We start from the raw sequence: 15,649 nt of genomic DNA, 5'->3' as shown, positions 1-15,649 counted from the left end.
ACATTAAAAAACACATACACTAAAATCCTGTTTTTCGTAAATATCTCAGTAACCACTACATTTACGAGAAAAGTCATAAGAACCAAAATTGTACCCAATAAAAATTGCTACAAAAAGTCAAATGATTTTTTTTTCATACAAGCTATAGTGTCCGGTATACATACTTCTAAAGGTGAGATACATGGGATGATTGAAAATACTGAAAGGAAGAAAATTCATGCAAAAATAAACGCAACAAGAAATTTATAAATAAAAAAATATAATAAAAAATTAAAAAATAATAATGACACTTTTTCAAAACCTGATTTTCCGTAAAATCGACCCGAAAGGATAATAAACAAAGATTATTCATTTTATAAATAAACTCACTTCATTTTTTGATCACAGTAAGATGTTGGCTTCTTAACACACGTGAAGATAGAGAGAACGCCCCTCAACTTCTGGAAAGAGGCTCCGGTCCTAGAGCAGAGAATTACTTCTTGGGGCCACCATTTCCGATTGGCTATTTTGAGGTCTCGGCCTGCGTTGAGACAGCGAGAGACGAATTTTTGCTGCCATCTAGACAAAATCATGTTGACTCTTCCTGCCCTATAAGGGCACTCCTGAATCAGTAAGGATCTTATTAGGAACGTATCAATAGCTCTTACAAGATAAATGCTGAATAGATCACTCGAATCCCAGAGAGATCTTTCCGTCTCTTCGGCCTGATCATGTATAACCTCTTCTAGAATTCTGGTAAGATAACTTTTCCTCTCAGGGCTTTCTCCTGGAGAGCACGGCTGCCCTCCGAAGTCGTTTGCCTAGCGTGCGAGGGCTGGCAAACTCAAAAGAACCTTCCTATGTGAGCTGTCGGCAGCTGAAACAAAGGCCGAATAAGCCCTATTCTATCTCTCGTCACCGAATCGTCTACGGATAATCCTTTGGTATGCAGCTTTATATTCTAGAATGGAAGGAAGTACAAAGTAACCTGGAAATTACGTTAAAACGACGTTGCAAAAGTGACATGCGACGTCGAGAGACGCGCGACGTTGCTTCGACGTAACTTCTCGGAAACTTTCTTATTTCTAGATTAAAGTAAACGCAGTTGTGGGAAAAATGGCTTCTTCAAGTCAGCTCTGGTTATTGGGAAACTGTTGGCCAATATCGAGGTGGTTTACCGCAGAAATTTTTGGGATAATTCCCATTTTGGGCAGCAAACCCAGATCGAGGTGGCATCCTATTGCCCCCTCAACAAATATTTTTCTGGTAAAACACGTTTCTAATGACAAACGATCCCGTCAAAACGTCCAGAAGGGAGAAACCAGCTTGGCAAAGAAGGTCTTGATCACTTTATTTATGTTTTTACCTTTGTGCTGACGCGCATTCAATTGCAAATTAAGTGTCCCCGCATTGGCGCACGTGTCCCCGGGCACAATGCGAAATTGAGAGGATGCGGTGTCTGATCCGTCTACGAGCCCAAATAAAAAAAATATCCACCGAAATATATGTCACACCTGAGGGCGAATTCGTCTTGACACAATTAAGGGGTTGAGCTTCTTAGAGACGCCAAAAGAATTTGTACGTATAGATGGGATAAAGCATCCCGTGGAACGATGTAGAGCGTCAACGGCAAATAGATATGTCACATGCCTGGTGCTAGAGATAAGTAATATAAACGTTATGTGCAGACAGGAGTGGTCACCATTATTGATGGACGAATTATCCGGTATATTACTAGGTATGCTAATTACGGTTGGCTTTATCTGCACTACAGGAATTTTGCAGAAAAAACATTCATAAGTACGAGGAAAATCCCAGAAGTACCTGACCTAAAGCTTAAAAAAAAATATATATATACAGTATTCTAAAAGAAAATCTGAAGGGGCTAAATCTGGCGTGCAGGGTGGATGAGGCAAAGTTCGAAAGTAAATAGATTGATTTTGCCCATCATGATCACGGAAGCGTCCACTGGTCTGTTGTCTTGATGAAACAAGACTTTTTTTCGCCAAATGCGGTCACTTTTTCCTAACTTCTTCGCTCAAACGCTGCAACAAATTCGTATAATATTCTCCGTTTATTGTTTTCCTTCAAAGAGATGGTCAACAAAAATGCTCCCACGGGCCAAAAAACTGACGCCACCTTCTTTCCTGCAGATGGAACGTTTTTCGCCTTCCTTGATGCCGAATCTCTCCTTTGAGTTCATAATTTTAACGGCTCTTTCGCCTCAGGTGTGGATTGAGGATTCATCTATGGTTATGAATCGACGCAAAAACTCAGCTTTATTGCTGCGAAACTTGGCCAAACGCTCCGTTGAAACATTCTCGCGTCGCTGATCTTTTTCCACTGTGGGTACTCGCGGTACGCATCTTGCGCACAGCTCTCTCATATCGAATTGGTCGATGAAAATGCGATCTACAGTACTTTTTGAAGTATCAATCTACAGTTTGTGGATATTCACCACAATGTCTGGAGTGGTTAGGTCTGGAGCGTCAGGGGGTCAACCACTGCGAAGTTCGTCTCGGCCTCTGCCACCGAATATTTTTCAGTTGTCAACGAAGAATGAGAGTCCCCTAGAGTAGCATCACACTCCGCTCTGCTATTGTATGAACTAAGACCTTCCAAATGAAAGTATTGAATCACGCATCGACGACCAATTTTTCCGCGTTAACAAAACCTCTGAAAGCGTTCAGTACAAACAGTACAAACACAACCTTTAGACTTAAGCTTTTTCAGGTCATGTCTTTGTAATACAACCAAAAAAATCGTCATCTATATGTCAAATCGAGTACTTGTAGGACTATCCCCGTATACCCCAGAGTGTTAACAAAACATTATGAGCGTTAGCGCGTTCCGTATAGTGATCCATAGTGATTTAATTAATTATGCTAATTACGTAGTGACGTAGCTTTCGCATTAGTGAAGGTGTTTTTGTACTCGGTTATCGAGCGCAGTGTCTCGGCACGAGGACTGAAATTGTACTAAAAAAGCTGGTTGTGTGACAAGTAAATTAACTCGTCAACAACACATAATACTTCTCATTGCTATGGTTCCTCCCACAGTCCTGTGTTACGGACAAATAAGATCAGATTCAAATCGGAGCGGAGTGGTGCACATCACTGCGCTGGGCTAAGCTGCTAAGAATGGCAGTCTGTCTCAGAAGCCCCTCAGACCCCCAACTGAGGATTCACTCATTTAACCTTCAAAGTGATGCGTAGCAGAGGGGACAGTTCTATTCCGTATTTACGGGAAACGTGGGTTGGAGTGGAGGAAAGAACTGTTTGGAGGAGACTTCCGCCTTGCTTGGCTGCTGGAACTATGTAAGACGGTTCCACTAGGGCCCAGAATTTTTTTAGAATTTTGGCCATTGGCATAGAATTATTATAGTGTGGAATTTAAGTATAAAATATATAAATCTAAAACCCGTTGTGGTGACGTTCCATTTGACATTAGTTTCCATGACAACCGCAAAACAACGTTATCTCGCTAGGTAAATAATAAGTCGTAGGAGTGTGTACAATACAATAATGGCGTGTTCTGCAGCTAGGGGCAAAATGGGCAATTATCGTGCCGTAGGGCCAAAACACGAGCGCTGTAAAAGAAAGTTACTTTACACGTTGGATTTCGCGACAGTGTGAAAACTTTTATTATTTTGTAAACTCGCTTGGTATTCAAAGCATTACACCGATCATTCAGGAGCTTTTATTAACGAGCAATAACCGATCTCAGCTGCAGCCACCTGACTTGTCATTGAGCTTCTAAATGACCAGTTACACACAATGTGTTATAATATGTATATGAGATATGCCATAAGTTGGAATTATGACGAAATGCAACCGGTTGAGAACGCCGATTTATGGTTGACAAACGAATTTGCGTGGGCCTTAGACCAATCTGGGTCATGTGAGCCGTTAATTTGACCATACTGTTGGCGTAAATGGGTTTTTCAACTGATTTTTCAGCCCGCGTTCGCTCCAAGGCTTTTGACTGTATCAGGAGCACCACCCGAGGGCCCAGGTGGATGAGCTGACGAGTGTTTATTTTCCGTTTTCGTTTGCTTTATTTTCGGATTCTACGTACTTGTTGTCCCTGTTAATTTTCACACTTAGCGTTGTTTGAAGTGCCACACTGCCTGTGTAAACAGCATCCTGCATCAGTCAGTTGAAATTTGTTCAAACAGTTAAAGGCAGATACGGGCTGAGAACGGTCAACATAAACAATTAGGTAAGTGGCCAATTTTGACCACGGGCTAAAAAGTTTCGGCCTTCGGTCGTTTTTATTCCAGGAGCGCCCTGAAAGTTTCCCCATTGCAATTAGATGACAATCTTAAGCCCACGTCTCTTCGTCTTCATTTAGCCCGCCGATAAATCTTCGGGGAAAGATAAAATCGTGCCTCATGCAAAGTTTCTAATGTTTATTCATAAAAGCTGAAACAAGTGTCGGACACGGCTGCCATACGTGTACAACAACGCAGCTAATTTCTGTTGGAAAATGTAAATCCGCCCAAAGCACTTTCACTCTTACAGTATTCCCCCTTGATTTATTGACTCGCTTTCGGCTCAGAGGGAATTTGACCACCCAGTACATATTTGCCAACAACTATTGCTAGGCATATAAAAATCTTCTGCTACCTTGGCCAGGAGACCTTGAGCACTCCCAAAGCTCGGACACGTCGTCGGTCGGTTCTGTTTACTTCCATCGAAGAAAAACGCGTTTCTCCACAACTATGTGTTTATTTGAAACGATGATAGTAATCTCGTAGGCAGTGACGTCACGGCCCAAGTTGAAACCCAAGGCAAAGAGGCAATAACATCAAAACAGGGCCATCTATCAAGAAGTGACAAGTCTACTCCAACACCAATTAAGAGCCACTGAATGGTCCGAGTAAATGAAACCGATAAAACCCATCGATAAATCTCATTGGCAAGTGGATTCATTCAGTAGTTGGGCCCGCTGTAAACTGCCATAAAAAGGGCGTTAAATGCAAATTTAACAACTGAAATAACGAAATTTGAATAGCCAAAACATACGGGTCATTCAGATTCAATTGGGGACATTTGGAAGAGTGTTATGTCTTAATCAGGCAGATGGCCCCGATCCCATCAATGTAAGAACTAAAGTTACTACTCGGTCAGGTGCCGCGAACATATCTGCATGATAATAATAAAAGAGCATCGATTACTCTGTTATGGTGGCGATAATTTGTCACTGCAGGGTGCAGCTTGCAGCAGTAGCCCACAGTAGTCCAATTTGTCGCTCAAAACTTGCCTATGAGGGCAGGAATTTTGTATCACCAAGCACCTTGTCGAACACACTATTAAATCCCACTTTATCTTTGCTTTTGTGTGCCTCTGGCCAAATACTCCTCGTACCCCTTAAGCCCCTGCAAAGCTCTGTTGCTGATTAACCGATTGAACGCGAGATGGAGCAAGACTCATCAATTCACCGCTATGACGATACTCGTCTGGTATCTGACGCTGAGAAGCGTTAGTTCACTAGGAGGAATTACTACAATATATTCTGAATTTCCTGTATATCGATGCAAGAACGTACTCATTTCAATTCACATGTTCTCACCTCCCATTAGGTATTTGAATGTTTCAGCATGTGGAGCCCCGCACAAGGCGCCTTTTTTTTTCTTTTATGGGAGGATTTTAACGACTTATAGTCCACACCATTTTAAGCGAAAATATCTATATAGATTCTGCGAGAGTGTCGCTTAAGGTCCATATCACTTTAACCCATCAAAAATTAATGGTTTCTTCTTTGAAAAAATTGCGGATTTTTATACTTATTTTCCGTATAAGTATCTGCGAGCTTTCGGAGCCGCGGAGTGAAAAAGGGCACTTAGTGGGTAAAGTAAAACAAAAAATAGTTGACAAATGTGGTAAATAATATGATGAAACCCAACCTAATCGAGCTTAACCGTAGCCACCATATGTCTTTTAACTGCTTTTCAATTAAACTACACGTTCGTTTTTGGGTAAGAACGGTTTGGTTGCGTTGGTTTTGGCGGGTTTGGCTATGGATTGGCTAGGATTCATTATATTATTTATTATATTTTTCAACCGTTTTTTGTTTTACTTCACCCCTCCCAGTACCCATTTTCACTCTACAAGCTTGACCGTAATTACACGGAGAATAGGCAAACAAATGCGCAATTTTTCGTAAAAAGCCACGTGACAACATAAAAGAAGTCATTTTTCTAAAGAAGGAACCATTAATCTTTGGTGGGTTCAGATCATATGCCACCGTCACTTATTTTTTTATTTTGCCTCAACGGTTTTTGAGATATTGCTTTCAAATTTTCGCGATTTTTTATTATCTTATCATCATGGGGCTACATCCCCTTTAACCTTTGCCAAATGCGAGCACACAAAAAGCATCATCCTGAACATCAACAGTCACATGTGACGATTCCTTGAGTGTTCCCGAACCTCCGGTTTAGAATGGGTTCACGCAACGGTTAAGCCTCACTGAACCGGCAAATTGTGCGAGAAATTGGGTGGCAGCACTGTAGTGTTGTCACAGGGTGTTTTTTTTTTACTTGAGCACTCAAGGGTATGATGCAACGTAAGAAATCCTTGTGGTCGGTGACTAGCATTGCCACCAGTTATTTTTCGATTCTAACGCAACTTTGTCATAAAATTAATATGCATAGATATGGGTATATTGCTGCAGGACATCGTTATGTAGGCGGTTTTAAAACTATACCGATGTCATGTCCAAATTTATTCAAAAGGCTAATAAAGTGTCCAAACGTCAGAGTTTAAAATGCAGCGTAGGGGGAGGTGAACAAATTTGGCCGAATAATTTTGGGAGTTTAAGGGTAAACCGAAACTACTATAAAACCACTCGCGTTTCCCCTATTAAATAAAATGCAAACAGGGAAACGTTTTTTACTATTTCCGTGTCCAATTTATATTTTAAAAAGCCATCAAAAATATTTAGGACTGAGCCGCACAAAAAATGGGAAGTCATAAAACACGGGCCCCGAATGGCCGATAAACGTAAGTGTCATACTGGATAATGGACGAATTTACATTGGGCCTTTGTTGACATTGTTTCGTGTTTTATTCCTACCATTTTAGTTTAATTAAAAACAAATCCCGTTGCGTCCTGACTACATCAACATCCACCCTTGATAAGACGCAACAGCCTCAAACAGTCGTAAAAACCGTAAAACAACTCTCACCCTGTCAAGCGTGGGAAAGTTTGCTTCACCCTCGGACACCGGTCATCTTGTCACTTCTGTTTCCTTAATCTCTCGCTTATTATCTTTTTGCGAAGGGACCGTTTATCGCTTATTATATTAGTTTGTTGATCGCCTTCAACAAGTTGGAGTCGTCAGGTTAGCGCGAAGGGGACAGAGGGGACCATTGATTTCCCAACTCGGCTATTAACATACAATACGCAAAAGGCAAGTCATCATCAGTCGGGCTGGTGCGTATGGGCAGCAAATTGGGTGGATCTCAGCCCAGTCGACCACCGCGTTGTCAAATTCTGTTTAATGGGGTTCGACACACCTTTTCCCCGACTCTCGGGTGATAAATTAAAAATCAGATAAACCCACATTTGCTTTTCTGCCTGCCTACGCGGACAGCACTGTGCCTCGAGTAACTGCGATTTTCGATATTTGAAGCTTTGGAAATTTTATTTTTGAACAAAGTCGCACCCGCTGTAGCATGCAGTGTCGCCCAAATGCAAAGAGTTACTGTTGATTACAGCTCAGAAGTTCACCAGGTAAGCTGCATAGCATTCGTAGGTACCTGAGCCGTAAGACAATAAGTCCACCAACTGTTTCTCGGAAACAGGAACAAATGTATAAAGCTTCACTCATATATGACCTTTTATGCGAGTTCGTAAATTCAAATAGTTTTAGGGGAATAATAGGTATTCTCAAATTTTTGGAATTGATTTGTGTGGGGATATACTATTTATACACACACCATACACTTCATCACCTTATTGAACGCACAATAATTTATTTGAAATCACCCAAATTAAAACCATTTAAACCACTTAACGAGAATAACCAAGAGTTGCCAGTAATAACCTGCGGGATATAATAGTCTACAGACGAAAGTCACTGAGAGGTTCCATGGTGTAATGGTTAGCACTCTGGACTTTGAATCCAGCGATCCGAGTTCAAATCTCGGTGGAACCTAAATTTTTTCTTTTTTTCTTAATTCGATATCGCTCCTTCCATTGTTATTTCTTTTGTACCAAAAATATTATTTTAACACGTAAAATATATGCGATTATTTACTTTATTTTTTAAATAATCTATCTCTCCTCATTTCACACCTTGCACAACTAGCTCCAACGTCTACATGTAAATTACACGTAAAACAAGTGTTTCATTTGATGTTTGTCTCAGCGCTTTTTCTGCGAGCTAATGATTTTTGAAGAAGCCCATAGCCATTATAATAACAAGGTGGTACTTCAAATCCCTTATAGCTGATTGCTCGCATACTTAATCTTCTTCAAAACTGACGAGAGGCTCGTGTCGTCGAATACTAACGACGTGAACCAGGAAACGAGTACCATAAACCTTCACACAATTTACATTCGTAGGCAATAAAAGGCGATTTTACAAACGAAATCCGAAGCGATGGCTCAGTTGGACAGTTTCTAATCACCAAAGCAGGAGACGTCGTCGGCTGGACGACCTTCGAGTGCACTCGGTACTCGCACGTGAGTCGTTTGATATGCACGGGGGGCCCCTATCCCCGCAATGTCACCGAATAATACGTGATGGATGGACACTCCTTACATACATACATACTTTGATTGACCTGTTCGGAATATTTGTTTCGAGTGAAGGGTATTTCAGTGGCGGACAATAATTAATCCGCGGCCGAAAAAACCCTTCTCGGACGGTTTCCGAGAATCCGACTCACTCGGAGTACCATCCCGATCGCGTAATCGCACACAATAAGTGCGATGGAGAGGCGACACATGACAGCACGTACCGGCAAGCCCGTAATAAAACTAAACACATAAAAATTCTTTCGATAATCAATTACGTTTTTTGGCCACACTCGGATCGAGAATTTTATAATCGACCTGAGACTGTTAAAACTGAAACGGGGCACCGGACAGTCCGTTTTTGCCCCCCGAGGATGAGAGCGTTTGACAATGCGCGGTGACACCCAGATCGGCTAAGTACTGTCCGGAATTTTGTCAAGCTTGTGTCCGGCCTTTTTATCGGTGACACCAACAGACGGATCTTGCAGTTCTACACACAATAAAACAGATCTTCGGCAAAACCGACTCGATTGGGAGTACTTAACGACTATCGAAAAATTTTATATTTCAGAAGCGCGTCTGTTACGCCAATGAAAATGTGCGGGGCAATAGGTTTAGGTGTGCTTTTCATCTAGCGAAATTTCGGATTTTAGTTAATGTAAAGCCAGAGGTGTATCAGGCTGAATTCCCGACTCCTCGGTTCGGGTCAAAGATCAGAGGCGTGCACAGCTTATCGCTTCTACAGAGGCGGAATATGGTTTTCCTGTTTTAAAAACGTTGTACATTAAGCAAGAAAGGGGAAAATGGCCAAGTCCGAAAAAAGACGTCTTATACGCGTCTTGCTACACCACACTGGTTCCCATCGTTGTCATTAAGTAACAGTATTTCCTTTACGAAGTAGGCAACAACAAAGGCGCCTTATAAATATCGCGCTTTCTAAATTTTGACAGAATTTAATTTCTTCTATTGCGGTTCTGTATGGCCAGTATGTTCCAACGAAAGTCCATAAATTCGGTTTTAGTGACGTTTTAATGTATCGCCGATCAATAAAAACACGGAGAACTTTTAGTCCTGTGCGCCTACACTGTTCAACTCTCCAAGAGATTGTCAGTTTAGGTGCATTAAAAAAATTACGTCGATAATTGCGAGTTTCCGTGTAGAGCATCGGGAAAATTTGGAACTTTTCCGAACTAATTCTGATGGGAAGTGGGGCAGATAGTGGCGTTCCACAAGGTGGCGGGACAATTCAATCCAACTCCAGTGTATAATGTTATGGACTCGTATTCGGAACTGTTGTGAAACGAGGTTTAGATAAAAATTAGGAAGAATGCGATTATTTATAGGCATGTTCTTAATGGGAGAAGATTCCACCGGTTCGGACCATTCGGAATGTCAGGTTTCTAATTAAAAGTATTGGGAAAGGAACTTGTCCGAATGAAATATACGGCGTAGGAAAGAGCTGACCTCTTTGGTCCTACTTTCGGGTTTGGGCGAGTAATGAAGTGCGTCGAAACAATTTTGGAAATAATCAATTTGGAAATGGATCCAATACGAGCCTGATAAAAAATGCGCTGGAACATCCAAAGATAATTAGAGGCACGCTTATGTAAAACTATGCAAATAATAGGCAATATAATTCCGCAAATGATTAGCGTTAAAAAGGATGCATCTCTTAAAATTATGGTAATGCCCCCTCGGTCTGCGGTGGCCTTTCTTATTTAAATACGACACGCTAAGTGGCCAGTTTATTGTAATTCTTATTCCGATATAATTAATTTAAATACGCACTGGACGTGACAGGTACAGAATCGTCAGCCGGATTAAACATTCGAGAAATTCATCTTCTCTTCAATCTTGCAGTCAAAATTATTTCGCATTCCTTCGGGTTTGAAAGCGCGATTTTATGGCAAAGTCGCCGATGATGGAAGGCGGTTGTGTGCCCAAAGGCGACGACAAATCGCTTTTTTGCCCTCGCCGCTAACAGAAGTTTTTCCAAACATTTTTAATTAATGTTTTACGAGAGGCACTAAAATTGTAATAATACGCGATGATGACGATTTAAATGCAAATAAATCAGCGGAAGGGAAAAACGCATTCTTGGACTGTTATTTTCAAAGCTCGTAACCGTGACCCAAGTAAGAAACCTAATAGGAAGCAAAAAGTGAAAAAAGGTTTCAGTAAAGTGGCAGAAACTTCCTCAGAGATTGTGGCAGAGCGCTAACGGAGATATATTAAAAAAAAAAACTTTTTTAGGGTAACTGTGTACATGGGCAGTACCGGCCTTGTGGGGGGGCGAGGTTGGGTGACGGCTCCACGCGGCGGTTTGTTTTCTGAGTGGGGTGATTAAAAATTTCGTCCAACGCGCCGGACTTGCTGAGACCCCCCCTGTATATGGGCGCGTGGGGTGAAGATCTTGCACAGTACAAACCACGAAACTTTTTATTCACGTCACAGGCTTCATATAAACGGTCATGCTGCGTCTTTTCCAAATTAATGTGTTGCAGAAATTTGTCAGGAATTGGCGGAACGCTGTCAGTATATTAATTCCAAAATATTAAAATTCAATTTACCTCTCTAACTGAATTCAATGGTAATAAGGGTCCATTATTTTCCAATTCTCTTTCAGAATAGTTGATATGGGACGCTGCAAGCTCCTTACACGGACTGTTTGAGAACTTGGGCATTATACCAACGATAAGAATAATAACACCGATAATAAATAACCGAGAGCACTATTTCAGCTTTTAAAAGAGCAGACTTTTGGCACAAAAGTCGATGAACAAATAAAATGAGGGTTTAAGACACGAAAAGCGACTACGATTAACGAAAATCGACGCTTTCAGAATTTCGGCTGTCAGGTGAAGCGGGAAACGTCAACAAATCTAGCGGCCATCATGAAACAAAACACTGTCGGGTCGAGACACTTCAAATATATCTTTATCCTTTTTTAGCATATTGACTCTATATGACTTGTCATTTTACGTACGGCGACTTTCAATCTTTATCTGTCGTGACGTGAAGGAAAAGTTACGTGATTTAAACCGTGGTAGGGTATTAACGTACAAGGTGTGGGAGTAAAAAGGCGAGATGATGTCCACTGCCCGAAGATCCAACGCGATACGGAAAATCTAAATTTCAGATTTTCGCGGGTTCCAAACTTCGTCCGGGCGAGAAACTGGAAAAACCGCTTTAGAAAATGCAGGCGCAGGGCAACACGTACTTGGTCCAGAAGGCTTAAAAAATGGCAAAAAGTTGGTAGAAATTTGGAATCTTGAACAGCGCGTGTGAGGTCCTGCAGCCTTGGAAATGCACCTCAATTATTAATATAAATAATAAATTATTAATGTAAATAATAAATTATTAATACAAATAATTATTTTTAATATAAATTTGAAAACTGAAGCTTTACAGAATAAATCATTTCAAAATTAAGCATGTTACGCCTCTGGTTCCCGATAACTTGCACTGTCGATTTTTCTAAACACAACAGTGGTACCATCGTTTCTAGGACACCCTGTGCGGACGACTCAATCTTTCGCAGCAAAATTATCAGCCTTTCTTCGAATAGTCTTCACGAAATTAATACCTCGACCGAGTATACTTTGACTACGTGCACAATAATTGTCTTCAGCATCGACACCTCGTCTAAGCCGGTATGCCCACGCGTTCTGTCCATATGAACTACATAGTTGGAGCGTTTTAGCGTTGAAACCCGAAAAGGTGTCGAATTCACCTATTCACCTAATCGTGATCGGAACCCCTTGAAGGTACAAGCCGCCAGCAAGGAATCCTCCTCATTAAGCTCACTATCAGGTTACTATTAGAAGCGATTAGATCGACGAGAAATGGTCAGTGGACCATAATCTTGGAATGTAAAGAGGATATGGATGTCGCCTTGATATCGGGTCAATGGACGGTCCATTTGGGAGAATTTCCTTTGAAACAGGACTTATAGGTAAAGACAGTTGCGTAACGAACAGGTTATTAATTGCGCTGGTGCTTGGGATTTTTTCCGTCTGCCTCCCATTTTAGTCTGTTGTTGCATTAGAGTTGATTAAGCCGTTTTTTAGTCTAAGCCTTTGATTTCAACGCTAATCACTAATTAAACGGCACAAAGATATTTTCCTTAATTAATATTAAATTGTCAGCTTATATGTTGATTTATATGGCTCTGGTACACTGAAACGGATTTTTTTCACGCTAAGGTTTCCTAGTTGTTAGTTATGGGTGTTGAACGCACGTAACGTGTCTTTCTTCTAAAACATGCAGTGGAAGTATGCACATATGGCTTTTCTTCCGAATCTAACAGCTAACGATTAGTACGACCTAAATGAATTCGATGCGTTGCTCAACCGCGAGAAGAAATGTCGCATCTTCCTCCATGGTCAACTTGGCCCATGGCGGTTGCGTCACATCGGCAGTCGGCTCGTATTTTATTTCAGTTTATCGACGCACTTGTCGCTTAACTAAATTCTGATTTCCATAAAAGTCTCGTAAAAAAGGCGAATTAATATGGCCGATAATGAAGAAATACTATTTTATTTCGGTAAATTAACTGTTTTATTTTATCTCGTACGTTCTCGAATTCCACGCGGAATCCGCGGAGCAGCGGCATCGAAGATACACAGACGGCCATAGATTCAGGAACCACATGTAAAAATTAGAAAATGTAGTTCCTTGAAAGTACCTTTAAAAAATCACAGCGATTTGTTAACGGCCTTAATTAGATCACAAGAGAACTTAATAATTAATTATGAAAATTGCAATGATCAAAACTAAAAAGAAACTTGTTCTTAAGAAAATCGACAAATTCTTCGGACATATAATTAAGGACGACACATTCAAACAAATAAGTATAGGAAAAGAGAGAAACGAACAAGACTTAACTACAACTAGTAAGGAGTCGGATAGCCTTATTCTCGTGTACGCTCAAACGACGATTTGGCACACACTTAATTAGTGCCTGACAACGGGGCTTGCGAATAGAGTATCACCTACTTAAAAGCGTCGAATAAATCTGAAATATTTTCTGTGTTTTGTTGTCTCAAAGCCCTTTTAGCATCGCTCCACAAATTTTCAATCGGGTTAAGATCCGGGCTACAGGAAGGTCGCTTTAGAAGAAACACGGATTTCTGGTCACACCAAGCACGAACACTGGCTGCCCATTTGCGTGTTAGATTTTGTGTCGTTCCATGTTCCTTAAAATGCTTAATCGCATGAAAAACCATTTTCGACAGCATTTCTGCCTTGTTGCAATATTTTCAAACTTACGACTTCCCAGAAGATAGCAAATTAATAATGAATTCTTGGAGTTGGGATCTGCAACTCCTAGATTTTCCCATTGTTTTCTACAGTCAACTAGTTCCCCAAACTAAACACTTTCACAAATTATCACTCATAGATAAGTCGACCAACCAACTGCCTTATTACTTCAGCATCCGCTTCCTATCAGTGCTTGAGACGCACTGAGTATTTTCATAAGCTTTCATAAGAGTATTTTCCCCTAGCTTTTTACAAAATGGAAGCTTTGGGAATTTCCGCAAATGCTTCGGGAAGATGGATTCGCGCAGTGTTGCCAGATTTTCTCAACATAACATATTCCAATTTCAGCGAATTAAGTAGGCGTTCTCCGTTCCCTGGCCGCCACTGTATATTTATCATAAAAAATGCGGTGCGCCTCAGCGCTTTGATCCGTTCAGCCGAAGGCCCAATGCTGGTAGGGCCAGAAGTACATATCTACGATCCTGTCGCTCATTTTGAGAAAACATGAGCAAAGGCTAGAATTCTGCGGTCAAAATCAAGTTATTCAGTGATGAATGGAGAGATTCGGTATTTTTTTAAACTCACAAAGGAACGACCACGTTGTTGATACTCGTGTCCGGTTCAGTTTCTACGGCACGCTACATTAAATATGGATTTTACGGCCAAAATCGAGTTAATCAGTGACGTATCAAGAGGTCGAGAAGTGGCCAAAAGTCTCGACCCCGCGAAACGAGGCCAAACTAGTTTTACTGAGGATGGATGGCCTTTGAGCTACGTCCCTGGATTTTTGATACTGACGTCCTAACATTTGGTGCGTTTCGTGATTCTACGTATAATTCGGTGGGTCCATGGTAAACCGTGCGAGATTAGCGGCGCCGTCCATGGTAGAAGCCCAGGTGTTCTGAAAATGGCTGTGCTGGTCGTATCCTCATTAGCGGTTATAGAGGAACCATTTTAGAGGGTTTAAAAGAGAAATCATCGGTAGAGACATCGGAATTCATTTTATTGATTAGCAATAATTTTTTATCGCCTTCTTGCGGTTATTAACAATACCCGTCCGACTGGCTACCGACGGTCCGCAATTATTGTTATTTCACCGGTATTTTTATAAGGCGCAATTACACACAACTGCACCGGGTGATTCAACGAATCGCCTTGAAAGAAAAATCCACACGATAAATACACTTTCTGTCCACCGACGCACCTTCTCGATTATTTATCGTAGTTTTTCTGTAGGCACGTTGTAGGTATAAAGATTTCATTGTGCTTGGATAATATCTATTTTAATTTACACGTTTGCGATGACCGAACTGAAAGAACAAATACCGACTGTTGGGAGGAAAACGAAAAGGAAAAAAAAAAAAAACGTTGAGACTGAAAAAGCCTCTCTCCGAGTAACCGTTTTTTGCCGCCTCACTTACCCGCATGCAAACACCGTGATTGATTATGCAAAATCTCCGAAGACAACTGTGAGAATCGATCTACCCGAACCTATTTGGATCATCTGCCTTTCAACCCTATCTCCCATGATGCAGATTCCGAGGCCATATTAAAATTTATCCCACGAACATCATTCTGAAATTTATGCAATTACGCTGGCCCATCTTGGGGCGCCCTTCCGAACCCTTTGGTGAGCTCCGCAGAACTTACCTGGCCCACC

The 15,649-nt window shown here is 41.2% G+C and overlaps 1 long non-coding RNA gene and 1 other non-coding gene across 2 annotated transcripts; one reads left to right on the top strand and one right to left on the bottom strand.

Moving 5' to 3' along the window:
• Positions 1–325: 325 nt before the first annotated feature.
• On the bottom strand, positions 326–11,564 carry LOC136342011 (uncharacterized). Its single transcript, XR_010732590.1, has 3 exons — positions 11,298–11,564; positions 648–856; positions 326–588 (listed from the first exon to the last, which is right to left on the bottom strand). It is a non-coding gene; the product is annotated as an uncharacterized lncRNA (long non-coding RNA).
• On the top strand, positions 8,072–8,143 carry TRNAQ-UUG (transfer RNA glutamine (anticodon UUG)). The gene has a single exon. It is a non-coding gene; the product is annotated as a tRNA-Gln (tRNA).
• Positions 11,565–15,649: the final 4,085 nt, after the last annotated feature.

This window comes from Euwallacea fornicatus, chromosome 11 (genome assembly GCF_040115645.1).
Source record: "Euwallacea fornicatus isolate EFF26 chromosome 11, ASM4011564v1, whole genome shotgun sequence".
Lineage (NCBI taxonomy): Eukaryota > Metazoa > Arthropoda > Insecta > Coleoptera > Curculionidae > Euwallacea > Euwallacea fornicatus.
The sequence above is the reverse complement of the archived record's forward strand: the minus strand, read 5'-3'. Positions and strand labels throughout refer to the sequence as shown.